This window comes from Uloborus diversus, chromosome 6 (assembly GCF_026930045.1).
Source record: "Uloborus diversus isolate 005 chromosome 6, Udiv.v.3.1, whole genome shotgun sequence".
Classification (NCBI taxonomy): domain Eukaryota; kingdom Metazoa; phylum Arthropoda; class Arachnida; order Araneae; family Uloboridae; genus Uloborus; species Uloborus diversus.
This window is the reverse complement of record NC_072736.1, coordinates 130,231,539-130,246,488: the sequence shown is the minus strand read 5'-3', so window position 1 is coordinate 130,246,488 and position 14,950 is coordinate 130,231,539.

Below are 14,950 nucleotides of genomic sequence, written 5' to 3'. Positions count from 1 at the left end.
GCCGTTTACCTGCAACACGGCAGCATAATATCATGAATCTAGTTATTTTTTTGTTTAAAAGCATATTAATTATTCATAGCATCATTAACTCTCTTAAGAGTAATAACTTCTTTAAAGAGTTCACTGATGTTAAAAATTAAGGAATATTTAAATAAAGGGAAAAAACCTTCCTTTAATTTTCAAAGTTTAATTTCTGTTGGATATTTTATTTAATGTTATTTTCAATGGTTGTTTGAAGTATTTCAATATAAAATGGCTTATGAAAATGTATTGAATATAATTGAGTTCCTCAGACCTATATATATATATATATATATATATATATATATATATATATATATATATATATATATATATATATATATATATATATATATATATATATATATATATATATATATATATATATATATATATATATATATATATATATATATATATATATATATATATTGTATATCTATGGGTACAAAGGCACCTGTCCGCGGAGTGAACGGGGTGTTGTACCCACGGACAAAAAAGATGGTTTTTAAGAAATTGTTTTTGAAGTTGAAAGCTTTGAGATTTTCACCTGACAAAAATTGCCTAATTGGATGATAAGTTGTAGATTCTGCCAGAAAAATTTTCCGATCGATTATCTATTCCCAGAGGCCAGCAAAAATTGAATCACGGACAAAGTAAATTTTGCCCGTGGGTACAGCAGCTTCCCCTACATAATTTCGCATCACTTTATCTATAATTTGCGAATAATCAACGTAATCCACGCGTCTGCTGATATGGAATTGACCTATGGTCTATTTGTTGAACTTTAAAACATGCGTCATCAAGTTTCGCTTTTTGAGGAATTTTTAAAAGCAAATCTTGTAAGATAAAAAATGCTTCTATTTATATTACGCGTAGAATATTCGAAGTGGGTTATCAAAGGAGGTTTGCAACCTTTCATCATTCGTGAAAACTTATTTTGTTTGAACTCGATCCGTGCAAAAGTCGCTTGCAACGTCTTTATTACGTAACTAGGATGATTTCAAAATTATATTTTATGGTCAATCGAAATTAAGGTTAGTTTCATAAAGAGAGAGAGAGAACAAAGTGAATGAACAAATAAAAATGTTTAAAAATATAAAAAATGTGTTTTTTATTCTAAGAACTATTTCTAAAAGCTTGGTTCGCATTAAAAAGTATTAAATAAAATAAGTACATGATTTTTTGATTATGACGCTAAAAAAATGTAGTTGATCTTCATATCTTCTATATATATAAAAATGGATGTATGTTTGTGGGTGTGTGGGTATATGTGTATGTTTCTTATACAAAGCCACAGTTTTCGTCGGATTTCTTTCAAATTTGGCACAGAGGTAAATTGTTACTCAGGAATTCATATAGGCGGGTTTTTGGAATTTAAAAAAGACATGAAGAGGTTCAAGTTTATATTTTTAATGATAAATTGTTCTTTTTGACACGAAATTTTCTTTGTATAGTTATGAATTTAGTCTAAATGAAAAGCCTGTAAAAAACTGCCCTAGATGAAGTTTCTTCAAAGATTAACTACTATCGTTAAATTTAGGAAATTTGATTCCAAGCTAATAAAAATGATTTGCAACTTATAACCACCAGGAAATATTTTAAACACAATCAACACAAAAAGTATCATTTTAGCGACAAGCGAAACGCATGTTTAGTAAGAAAGCCGTAAATATAAGAACTAATGCTGTACATCGTTGCGGAGCCCCAGGGATCCATTCATGCTACCCATGGTTGTACTTAATTTGAATGCTACCGTTATATTGTAATTTTTAATATTGTTTAATTAAAAAATCCACAACAGTAAGGGTTGCGTGTAATTTTTTATCAGTGTTTTCCACTATAATAGCAGAGAAAGTACAAACATTAGTAAGGTATTAATATTACATTCAAGATTGACGTACTATCTTCGACCGTTTCAGCATTAGAATACTTTTATTGTATATTTCATTCATGTGATCCCTACCAAATCAATTTGCAATGTGTAAATTTTCTGTATACTATTCCTTGATTTACGTCGAACCTTTAAGTAATTCAGTTCAATTATAACCAACAACCTAATTCGGTTAAATAGAAGTCGCTCCAGGCTATCAAAGAACATGTATGTTTGTGGGTGTATGGGAGTGTATGTTCCTTCTACAAATCCAATTTTCCTCGAATTTCTTCCAAATTTAATACAAAGGTAAATTGTTGCTCAGGAGTTCATGTAGGTGGGTTTTTAAAACTTTAAAAACACCCAAAATGGTCTAAATTCATATTTAGAATTAAAAATTGTTCTTTTCTACACTAACGAATTTGTGTATAGTTATTAATTTAGTCTTAATGAAAAGCCCGTAATAAACTGCCCTAGATGAAGTTTCTTCAAAGATTAACTTTTATCGTTAAATTTAGGAACTTTGATTCCAAGCTAATAAAAATGCTTTGCAACTTACAACCACCAGGAAATATTTTAAATGCAACCAAAACTAAAGGTATTCTCAACGTTGGCTGTTAATGCCGCTTCGCGTCTACAGTAAAGCATTTTTGGCAAGAAAACCGAACGAAATCGAAATGCTGCTATTACGCGTTTTTTTGAACAGCATCTTGCAACGCCAGGAATGCATTGCGGACTTCGACGGTTGTTGCGGACTTGCTTTGTATGCTTTCTTTTGGTATTTCCGTTGCAGTAATGGTAGAACGAAATTATAGATTAGTGTTTCCCACATGAACAGCCCAGAAAATATCAAAACAAGCTCTGTATCAATAATTCATTCATTATCCATATACAACAATTTAATGTTGGATGGTCCTTAAAATCAATCTGCATATGTTCTTTATACTATTCCATTATTTACGTCGGATCTTTACTAATTCGGTTTAACTAAGTTTAATCGCTGAAGGCTAATAAAGAACAAGAGTAAAAAATACTAATTTCGCAAATAAATTGCAAAATAATCATATTTGTGCTTAGTAGCGTATTTGGAATTTGTTTTTCAAGGGGGAGGGAGATAGTCATGACGTTTCTTACATACACATAAGCTACCATACTAGGATTGCCAATATGTGCTAAAATTAAAGGTTGTGCACCTTTTTTATCCGCAAAACCACACGGAAATAAAATTTGGCGGAATTCGTACACTTTGGGAGGGTTGGAGTTTTAAGTTTGGAAAAAAAAATGCAATTAAATATTAATTTATATTTAAACTGTTTTAAACTGCAAAAAATTGCTACGTTTTTTACGCAAACAAATTTCTTCATTTGAAGTTTTATATTAACTTAACGCTTAGTACATCTGATGAAGCATCTTCGCCAACTAGCAATAATTTTATATTTATAAGCAGGTATAATGCAAATTTTGACACACAGAGATTACTATATAAAAGATTGATGAAATATTACTTCACAATAGGTAGTTTTTTTTTTTTTTCATCGTGAAATAAGTTGAAAAAAGCTGCATTCCCAATTAAAAAGCTAAGTTCGATAACTGCTACTGTAAACAATCGAAAAATATTGGAAGTTTGTAGCTACCATTAAGCATTTCAATCGTCATTGAAGAAGTGCTGTGAGATATGAATGGAAAATTATCACTGTAATAGCTTAAACTCTCTTTAACAGTATAAGGATGAGGTGAAATACTTTGCATCTCATGTGTAACCATAATGGACGATTAAATGCTGTAAATGTATTTGAGATGTAACTATTTTCGATATAGATAGCTTTTTGTTACTTGCTCAAGGTTGGTTTCACTCACAAATGTAATTCTTCTTGCTGCTGGGAGGGGGGCTAAGAACAATATTTTGGAGAAAGTTTTGAATTAAATTTATGGATTAGAAAAAATTTGAATCATTTAAGTTTTAAATTTTTAAACTACGTTTCGAAATGTGAAATACATTTCGTTTGCTTTTAAGCTGTGGATAAGGGGAACAAAATATGCAACAAGATTCTGTAAAATGTAAACAAAAGATTTGTCTATTATACAAATGTAAATACAAAAAAGACATTTATGTTTAAAAAAATTTCACAGCCTGCAAATAATTAAAAAACAAAATCTAACACGGATAGTGACCAAAATGCACACTCTACTTTTTTCTCTATAACGCAATTTAATTGACGGTTTTTAAATAGTTCGTTCAGTAACTTCACGTCCACCTACTTCCATTTTTAATGTTTTACATACCTTATAATAATGACTGTAATGTAGTCAGTGGACCCATTCCCACCCCTCACGACGATTGTATCCCTTTAAATTAAAATTTTGATGCTCTCTAAGGAATACTCTGTCTAAAGCAACAAACTTAAATACGTGTTCTCTCTACCTGCATCTGTTCTCTCTACCTGTTGCTTTTTCGGCAAATGCTTGCTTTTATGTGTTATTTAAAGTATTTTGAAGATTTGAGCCTAGAAAGCGTTGTGGATGTATTTTTTTACGCTCATTTAGATATAATTCATTCAATTGATTATACAAAAGGTATGTTGCGTTAAAAAGCACCCGGGCAACGCCGGGCAGTACGCTAGTAATATATAAGAGAATTCTACAGCAGCCAATAAAATTTAAATTAAAAACTGAGAGAGGAAGAAATAGAGGCGGTACATTAAAAGCTATTTGTAAAAAGATGTATACTGCCTATTTATTTTTCTCTCAAATTTTATTTTAAATTTTATTGCCTGCTGTAGGATTAACCTAAATATAAAGATATTAAGATCAACTGCAATTTTTTAGTGTTTAAATCAAGATATCATATACTTGTTTTATTGCACACTTTTTAATACGAACCAAGTTTTTAGAAATAGTCTTTAGAATTAAATAAATGTTTTATACTTTATTTCATAGGCTTTTTTTTTTTTTTTTTTGAGGAGGAAGTTTTTGAAATTTAAAACATATTTACCTGTTATCTTCCCTTATTAAAACGAAAAACAAAAATTTATTAAATAAAAACAAAAAATCCGACTGCGTAAAAACCAAAATAAAAAAAAAAAACTAAAAAGAAAAAAAGTATAAGCCCATTAGTTTAGAATGTTATTAAGTACTACTGAATAACTACACCATTGAAATAGTTTTATAATCGATACACACATAAGACAAATCATGAATTCAAAAGCAGAATAGAAAGATCAACATTACGGGCCCATTCCTTTTTTGACCAAACAAGGAATCCCGTAATATTTGAATAGGCCCCAACTGCTGATCCTTTTACTCTGCTTTTGAATTTATGATTTGTCTTATGTGTGTATATCGATTATAAAACTATTTCAATGGTGTAGTTATTCAGTAGTACTTAATAACATTTTAAACTATTGGGCTTATACTTTTTTCTTTTTAGTTTTTTTTTTTTTGGTTTTTACGTAGTCGGTTTTTTTTGTTCTTATTTAATATTTTTTTAAACACTTTTTAGTTAATTTTCATTGACTTAGTTATTATGATTATCAGACGGTAAATTTCGCAATCTTGTCATATCATTGAGAGATTTTATATCGTGAGGATTATTAGGTAACTTGCGGTGGTCTAAACTACTGACAATTAGTCCCTCTAGGGACCTAACTCTGCTTAAAGCTACCCAGTGGCGGATCACCGAATAGGCGCATGAGGCGCTAGCTGGGGCCTCCAGCAAAGCAAGGGGCCTCGGAGCCGCGTCACTTCCTCAAAGATGGAAAGTCAAAATTTTGAGTGGAAAATGCTCAAAACTCCTGGAAATTGACAGTTACTCATGGATTTTTGGCGCGGGTTGATTGCTCCCTATAGGGCCCCCTACGTCTAAAGGGGCCCCAGGCTTCAGCTGTCTTAGTTTGAATTTTTCCGGGAGAAAAAACTTTCTTTTGAGAATTTGCCATGGAAAGTCATAATTTTGAGTGGAAAATGCTCAAAACTCATGGAAATTGACAGTTAGTCATGGATTTCAGGCGCTGGTTGATTGCTCTCAATAGGGCCCCCTGCGTCTGAAGGGGCCCCAGGATTAAGCTGCCTTCGTTTGAGTTTTTTTGGGAGAAAGAACTCTCTTTTGAGAATTTGCCATGGAAAATCATAATTTTGAGTGAAAAATGCTCAAAATTCATGGAATTGACAGTTAGTCATGGATTTTAGGCGCGGGCTGATTGCTCCCAATATAGGGCCCCCCTGCGTCTAAAGGGGTCCCAGACTTCAGCTGCCTTCGTTTGAATTTTTCTGGGACAAAAACTTTCTTTTGAGAATTGGCCATGGAAAGTCAAAATTTTGAGTGGAAAATGCTCAAAAGTCCTGTAAATTGACAGTTTGTCATGGATTTTAGGCGCGGGCTGGTTGCTCCCAATAGGGCCCCCTGCGTCTAAAGGGCCCCCAGGCTTCAGTTGTCTTCGTTTGGATTTTTCTGGAAGAAAAACCTTTTTTTTTTTTTTTTGTGGATGTGCCTTGGAAAGTCAAAATTTTGAGTGGAAAATGCTTAAAAGTCCTGTAAATTGACAGTTAGTCAATGATTTTAGGTGCGGGCTGATTGCTCCCAATAATTCCCCCTGCATCTAAAGGGGCCCCAGGCTTCTGGTGGTTTTGTTTGAATTTTTCCAGAAGAGAAATTTTGGACATTTTTTTTTTTTTTTTTGTATGTGTATAAGGTTTAAAGTTTCAAAATATATATTTGTTTCTTTCCTCCGGAAAACTTCATCTAGCATATTTCGCACTCTACCATAACTCAGCACTTTTTCCGAGATCGGAGAATTCCCGCGTCTTTCTTCAGGGTCGTATTTTGTCCCTGAGAAAGTGGGTTGTTAGATAAGAAGTAACAAAAGGAAAGGCATTTTTATGGCATTAAGACAGGGGGGTTGGTTTGACCTTGGAAAATCGCCGCGAGAACTGTTCTGTCCGGTACATTTCAATCCAATTCAGTAGTTCAGTCAGTGAGTTCAGTCTTTTAACAGTGTTCAGAATCTTGCTAGTTTAATGAAAGAAAAAAGCATTTACAAAAATAAAACAGCCCTGGGATTTAGGTGAGCAACCACACTTTTTTTTTTCTCCAATGCGTTTTCCTTTTTGGTCATGAGTTTAAAAACGAAATTGTTTCAAAACAGTCGGGAAAAGTTCTTTTTGAGGCAATGCTCCTACGCAACATTCTTTTTACGATGCTGAATTTTTCCTGCTGCCGAGCAGGGCTGCGGAGTCGGAAGGAAAATGGTTGACTCCGACTCCAAAATTTTGAAACATCCGACTCTGACTGCGGCTCTTTTATTTTTTTAAATTTATTTTTTCAAATCCCCCCTTACGGGAAGGGGGGAAAACTCCTAAATAGAGATTCAAATATTAATTCCTTTTAATGAAATTTTCGCGTTGTATTTTATTGTAAACCTAAGATGCATACAACGTTAGAAATTCAATATGAAAATCAAATTATCCGGTAGGTGCGATTTCTAAAGTAAGATTACTAAAAAGTCCCATTTTTTAAAAAAATGAAAAAGATTAATTTGCTTTCCTTTAATGTTTAACAGATGCTGATCAAATCACGTGCTTTCAATTTTTGAAAGCACTGAGAAGAGTGAGAGAAAGAGTTTTGAAAGAAAAAAAAAACTTTTTTGCTAAGTCAAAAACTTTTCTTGAGAGGTGGCGCCCCTCCCCCTCCCTCCCGGGTAGCACTCATCTGGTGGGTGACACCTCAACTTAATTTCAGAGTTTATAAAAATTGAGATTCTTTAATTCTGAAAAAATTCCCCAATAATAAATCTAAAATTTCATCTTAAAAATTTCAACAAAAATATTGCACTATATTGCGGAGAGAGGTCGTGTACATGTACGTCTGGAGCAAATTTTACACAAAATGCGGCGGCATACAGCTTTGTACGAATAGCTTTGACTATACCTACATTTCTTGGCTCAATTTTTAATTTTAATTTCTTAATTGACGGCTTCTGAATTAACCTTAATATGAAGATTTTAGGATTAATTATAATTATTGAGTGTTGTAAGCAATAAATCATATACTAATTTTATTTTGTACTTTTCAGTGTTAACCAAGCTTTCTTAGATAAAATTTTTAGAATTAAAAAAACATTTAGGGGAGAGTGTTGTACCTTGGGGCACTGCTAATTCCTAAGAATCTATTTTTAGTAGCCATGTTTTTGTAATCTCTAATAATAACCTTTCACCCTAAATGGTGCCATAGTAAAAATCAGCATCAAATGAGTAAAATTGACGATTTTGTGAGAGAATGAGAATTTCATGACTCAAAAGTAAATATTTTCCTTCCTTTTCATTTCATTTTCCGTCTTTGTATGTATTTGTAAATTTAGCCAACTGAATTTTATTCTGTTATAAAAGAGAAGTACTTTCATTATTTTCTCATAAGCAAATTATTTATAGTGCTTCTAGATTGACCATCATTTTGGTTTTCATTAAACCACGTGGTGACTGTACCTTGGGAAAACCAAACATTTTGTACCTTAGGACACGTTCCAAGGTACAACATATGCATGGTTCTTAATAATTAAGATATGTTTAGGAACATGGAACAATGTTCTAATCTTATATGTAGTCTTTTAAACAACTTTTTCTTTTCTGGTGCAAAATTGGTTCAAGTATAATAAGGCTGTTTCCTGAATCATGAAGACTTTCCCATAGAACAGCAGGATGTGTCCCAAGGTACAATAGGATGTTGAACCTTGGGGTAGCTTGGAACTTATACTTTAAATGGCTGGCAACATTTTATTTTCAAATTGTCTGAATTAAAAAATATATATTCTATAGAAGTATGTTGGGCTATTTTATTGTGACTTTTAGATTTTAAATTTGATTCAAATAATTGACGTTAAAAATTAAAATATGAAAAGTATTCCAAGGTACAACATAATCCCCTATATTTTATCGGATCTTTTGTATTTGTGCTTTCGTACCAACACACTTTTGAATTTACCAAGCACCCTGAGAAGTTTCTCGACTTGCTCAAGCGATACATGCATTCCTTTTACTATTTTATAACAGGGATCGAGGTAAAAAATATATTATTTTTATTTCAAAGTGATTATTTAGAAAATGTAAGGCAACAAAATTGTTTGCTGACAGTTGCTATCAGTTAAATTAAGTTAGAAAATAAGCAAACTAGCAGACGGCGTAGGTAGCTGTTACAGAAAATTCGATAAACAATCAAGCCAGCTGGTTGCCACAATGAGTTATTTTCTTATTAGTAGGTATTTATACATGTAATCAAATTAATTGGTAGTTATAATTTTTCAAAAAATGCAAGGAGAGTCAGGGAAAATTAAAGAAAAAAAAATGAAACCCGGAGTCGGAGTCGACATGTTTTCGAACGACTCCGACTCCTTTACCCTAAAATGAGCCCGACTCCGACTCCACAGCCCTGCCGCCGAGTTATGATTATTCCAAGTTGTCTTTTTTTGTTTGCAAGTTTTCCGTAAAAAAAATGCTTTCTTGTGCACAAAAGTAAATTTTTATAGTTTGTTTTCAACTGTCGCGTAGGGTGTTTAAGTAGTTATATCATATTAAACCAAGATTTGTGTTCCTTGAATAGAAGACATGATTTTTCCTAACAGAATTTTCTGATATTCGCTGATGTTTTTTTCCCACGTTTCTGAGTTAACGTAATGGTGTTGTTTCGGTCAAGTTGATACATTGCGTTTAGATCTAGTTGAAACCGAATTATACTTAGGCTCACAAATTTTAATGGTTATTTTCTTTTTCCAGAAAGGCTTAGAAATGACTCCCCCCCCCCCTATACACACACACACACACACACACACACACACACACACACACACACACACAAAAAAAAAAAGAGCATCCAGGATTCGCATTTGAATTTCGACTTCTTGAATTCAAATTACGCTTTTTACAATCATGAATTGCGATAAGTACCTACACGTTGGGTTTCTTGTTTCTACAAATGGAAGAGAATGGAAATGGTCAAGAACGTTACACCCGTCACATTATGACTATGGATTTTCTAGAATTGGTAATACGCATTAGCGGAGTACACGGGGGGGGGACACTTGTTGACCCGGGCCCGAGCCTGATGGGGGCCCAAATAGTAGGGGTAAATAATATGGAGGGGGCCCGTAAGAGTTTTATCTGTGATGGGTCCCAAAATTTCTGTACACCCTCCTGGTAATACGAGACATATCCACAAAAAAGAAATGGTGATTCGGATGCGGTAATTCAGATGAAGAATTAATAGCCCATATCGACCAGTAGGTACACTTATAATAAAGATTATTTGAAGCGTATAACGTTAGGTATTTTTATTTCTTATCAATCTCAAAAGATGAGAATTAGTAATCTTTAAATTTTGTATTTAGATGAATGTGTGTGTATGTGTGTAGGAGTGTGTGTTTGTGTCTGTGCGCAGGCATGAGTGTGTAGGCGTGTGTGTGTATGCGTGTGTGTGTGTAGGACATGGACGCAACCTGGAGACGGTTTTCGCAAGAGGAGCAGCATCCTGAGGCCGGTCGACGCGACGGTGGTGCTGGCAGAGGGTGCTGGCGGGAAAATAAAATCAGCGTAACGCCAAAAACAGTCAAATGAGAACAATAAGCAATCGTGATTGCTCAAAAAAAAACCCTCAAATGAATGAAATTACTCTAGAAATATTTAAAAGAGCGTAATTCGGAGAGATAGCCATACTTTATTTACATTAACTAAATCAAATTTACTTTTAGCATCTCACTCGAACAAAATATTTTGTTTGAATCTTCTTTCAAAACAACCCTTAAAAACTTCATTTCGCTTATTACTTCAGCGCAACAGTTTATTCTTTTGTGTATCTACTTGACTCACGTTGAGTATAGTTAATAAATTTCGAGAAGAAATTTAAGATATTATTGTTGCGAATACATTATCTCTACAAAGGTTTGAAATCATTATGAGGAAAATAGTGTTTGCATCCGATGAAATTTTGATTTGGTACGTAACCCTCGTAACGAAAAATATAAAATAACAAATATAACAAAAATCAAAATGTAAAATGTGTCTAAACTATAACCGGTCTAGCCTATTAAGTTATCCTTTAAGTAAGGATTTCATTATACTGTACAATTTTCAAGAAAGAAACAAAAGCATATCTCTCACGAAGGTTTTCATCAGATTTTAAATATCCCGTAAAGTTTGTCTACTGTTGTATTTTTGAAACTATACAGTTTCGAAAATTGGGAAGGGTGGGGGAGGAATTGATCTCTATCTATTGTTTTGAAAAAAAAATCGATTAAAGGCAGTCGCTGAGCTCCATCCCTTACCCTAACGTCAATAAATATAACCTATAATCGTGTTTTTAGGACTTCAATTTCAACAACTTTCCGCTGAGACCCCTGCACCCAGGACCGGATCTATAAATTTCGGACCCCCTACAACAAAATTTGTAGGGCCTCAGAAGCCAGCAGTGTATATTTTTAACGTTAATAAATCTTAGAGAGCTAGATTTTTTCAGTTTTTTCTTCAATTTCTTGGGCCGTAAAAAGACCAGGTGCACCCCCGCACTACGGGGTCTGCGGGTGCGCAGATCCGGACCTGCCTGCAGCTGCACCTTTGTGCCCCCTAACATCATCAAAGAAAGTCTAAAACTGCGTTCTTAAAACTAAGAGTTTAAAATTTTTCCAGGGGGAGAACCCCCGGACCCCCCCCTCTCTCCTTATTTTTCCTATCCAATTAAAGGTTCTCTTTCTCCTCTCTCTTTTTTTCTGGCCAAATGAAAAAACCTGCAGCCCCCGAAGATTTTTTTTCTCTCTGGTTGCGCCACTGAATGATGCGAATTGAAAAACAGGGGAAAGCTGGGATTTTGCTAGATGGTCTGAAATCGGGGCTCGGATCTCACACCCTGCACTACCTAAATTACCAAAAAACAAAGACAAAATTTTTCGCAGTAAACTTTTTTTGTCAGAAATATCTTTGTTTTTCCTTTTTAAATAAGAATAATTCCCCCCCCCCCCCCCACAAAGCTTGTTGATTCAAAAAAATATGATTTTTTGCATTGTAAATATAGGAAACCATATCACTTTCGTTGTGTCAATTAAAGGGGGCCTCCGGATAGGTTCCGCCTGGGGCCCCAAAATCGCATGATCCGCCACTGAAGCTACCTATGCTTGACCTTTAGCAAAATTTTCAAAAGTAGTTTGTAGTCGCTATATATTAAAAAAAGTATTTGCAGTTGCAGTTAACTACATTTGTAACAAAGTAGTTGCAGTTGTAGCTCGCTGCAAAAAAATGTAGTTTTTCCAACCACTGGTTTATAGTATGTCTAAGAGCGGGAGGGAAAATTTTGGGCATTGAATATTGCTTTACTAGAAAGTCACCCGTCAAGGTATGACGGGTGAAAATTGCTTCTACATTTGAACGAAGCCATTGCCTGTTTGGTGATATTTTGATAGTTGAAATTTCAACCCTAACACCAGTGGATTAACCCTAAACTCCAGTAGATAGCGTTAATTGTTTTTTTTCGTTTCTTCATTCCCCTGAAATGACACAGTCTTACCACTAAAACTGTAAAGTTACCGGATCGAGTTCAGCCTTGTCACAATAAAGCATTTCCCTGCATGTTAAACATCATCAAAACATATTATCAAATTATCATGCCGTGGTGCGAGTTTCATTGTTGAAACACGCGGGTTACTCGATTATCGGCTATTATTCATATGAGGATAATCGATATTTATGATTTCATTTTTGTCAAGCGATGATTGTTTTAATTTTTTACTTAAAAAATCTGTTAATGTTTTTACAAAAAATATATGATTTTTTACTTAAAAAATCATGTATTTTTTGTACATTTTAAGGAATTTTGCTTTGAACATTCGACACAAAACTGCTAGAACACCCCTCCGCATTTTCGCTATGATTTCGTCTTACCGATATTCCAAGCTTTCCTGAAAAATCGTCTGCTGATGTCTGATGCCAATCTCAAGATAAGTTTCAGATGTGAACTTTTTTTCGTTTTTCAGCCAGAAAGCTTTTTTTCGTGATAAGTGTCTCGGTAGGACGTGCCGGTTAAAACGTTTGTCCTGATGTTTTTTCAACTCTTTATTGCTTGATTCTGTTCATTCATTGTCCTTGCAAACTAAAGAACAACGAAAGCTTTGTTTTGGGATTTCACTCGTTACACAACACGATCACGTAGATTCAGAGAATGCATGACATGCTTTTCCATATTTGTGTGTTGAAGAGCTATCATTAATTATCGTGTGTGTGAACACGATATATTCGAATCATTTAATTATTCAAAATTCTTTGAGTTCTTAGACATTGGGCAATGGCATTTATGGCTGAATTTTTTTATTTTATTTTATTTTGAATTTGAGGCCCGACGAGAGACCATGTGAGCCTAGTCGGAAACTAGGAAACCGTGCATTGGGGGGGAGGGCGGAGGCATTGACGCAACAAAAAAAAATAATAATAATTTTAATTTTAACATCTTGAATTCAAATTATGTTTTTCGCAGTCACGAGTGTGTGTATGTATGTGTGTGTGTGTGCATATGTGTGTAGGCGTGTGTGTGTGTGTATGTATGTGTGTAGGCGTGTGTGTATGTATGTGTGTAGGCGGCGTGTGTGTATGTATGAGTGTAGGCGTGTGTGTTTGTGTCTGTGAGTAGGCATAAGTGTGTTGGTATGTGTGTGTGTTTGTGTGGGTATGTATGCGTGTATGTATGTGTGTAGGCGTGTGTGTATGTATGTGTGTAGGCATGTGTGTTTGTGTCTGTGAGTAGGCATAAGTGTGTTGGTATGTGTGTGTGTTTGTGGGGGTATGTGTGTGTGCATATGTGTGTAGGCGTGTGTGTATGTATGTGTGTAGGCGTGTGTGTATGTATGTGTGTAGGCGTGTATGTATGTGTATTAGGCGCGTGTGCATGTATGTGTGTATTTATATGTGTGAAGGCGTGCGTGTTTGTGTCTGTGTGCGGGCATGGGTGTGTTGGTATGTGTGTGTGTGAAAGTGTATGTATATATGCGTGTGTAGGTGTGTATGTATGCGTGTGCATTCAGGATATGGACGCAACTTGGAGACGGGTTTCGCTAGAGGAGCATCGGGACGGGCCGGTCGACGGTGGTGCTGCAGAGGGAGGCGGGGGGAAAATAAAATCAAAGGAACGCCAAAAACAGTCAAGTGAGAACAATAAGCAATGTGATTGCTCAAAAAAAGAAAGAAGGAAAGAAAAAAAGAAAGAGAAAAGGGGGGGGGACTCCGAACAAGAGAAAACGTGAAGATTAAGTAAAACCTACTCTTTTGGTACTTACTGTTGCGGAACTTAAAATAGAGTTAATTGTTTTCTAGTAAGCAGCTTTGATTTTTTCTCCCCTCCCCCTATCTTTTTTCCTTCTTTTCCCCTTTGCTTTTCTCCCCGCCCCCTTTTTTTCTTTTTCTCCCTTTTCTTTTTTTTCGGGGGGGAGGGGCCCAGCGACATAAGTGACAAGGGGCCTGTCTTGGCTCTCTGCGGCCCTGTTTAATGTATACGGTGCAAAACTTGGTACTGTGTTATATATCTCGTTCTACAGGGGTGCCCACCCCCTAAGGGCAAGAACGCACGCCCCTCAATATCATGGAAACCCCCCAAAACCAAGGGCCTCCCCTAAAATGGGAAAAATACCCTTCAAAACAGCCCCCCAATAAAATTTCAATGACGCAGACTGCGTCATGACCCCCCCCCCCCCCCGCCTAAGGTGGGCACCCCTGCGTTCTGGCTGACCATTAATTTTGTGCATATTCATTACTGTAAAGTATTTGTGTATGTTTATCAAAAATTTGTATATTATGAGGTGATCCTTCATTTTTTCCCCTCAATGCGGTACATTAAACAATTTGAGGAAACTGGATGTTTATTTATAACAGTCGCCTATTTTTCAGTTTGTGTATATTACAGATATTAAGAGACACTTCAAATAATTGATGTATTACAACATTTTTAATGCATAAATTTTTGTAAGTATATTTGGTGCTGATTTTAAATATGAATGTAATTTTTGCAGGGTTTTATTTAATTTACATTTAAAATCAATA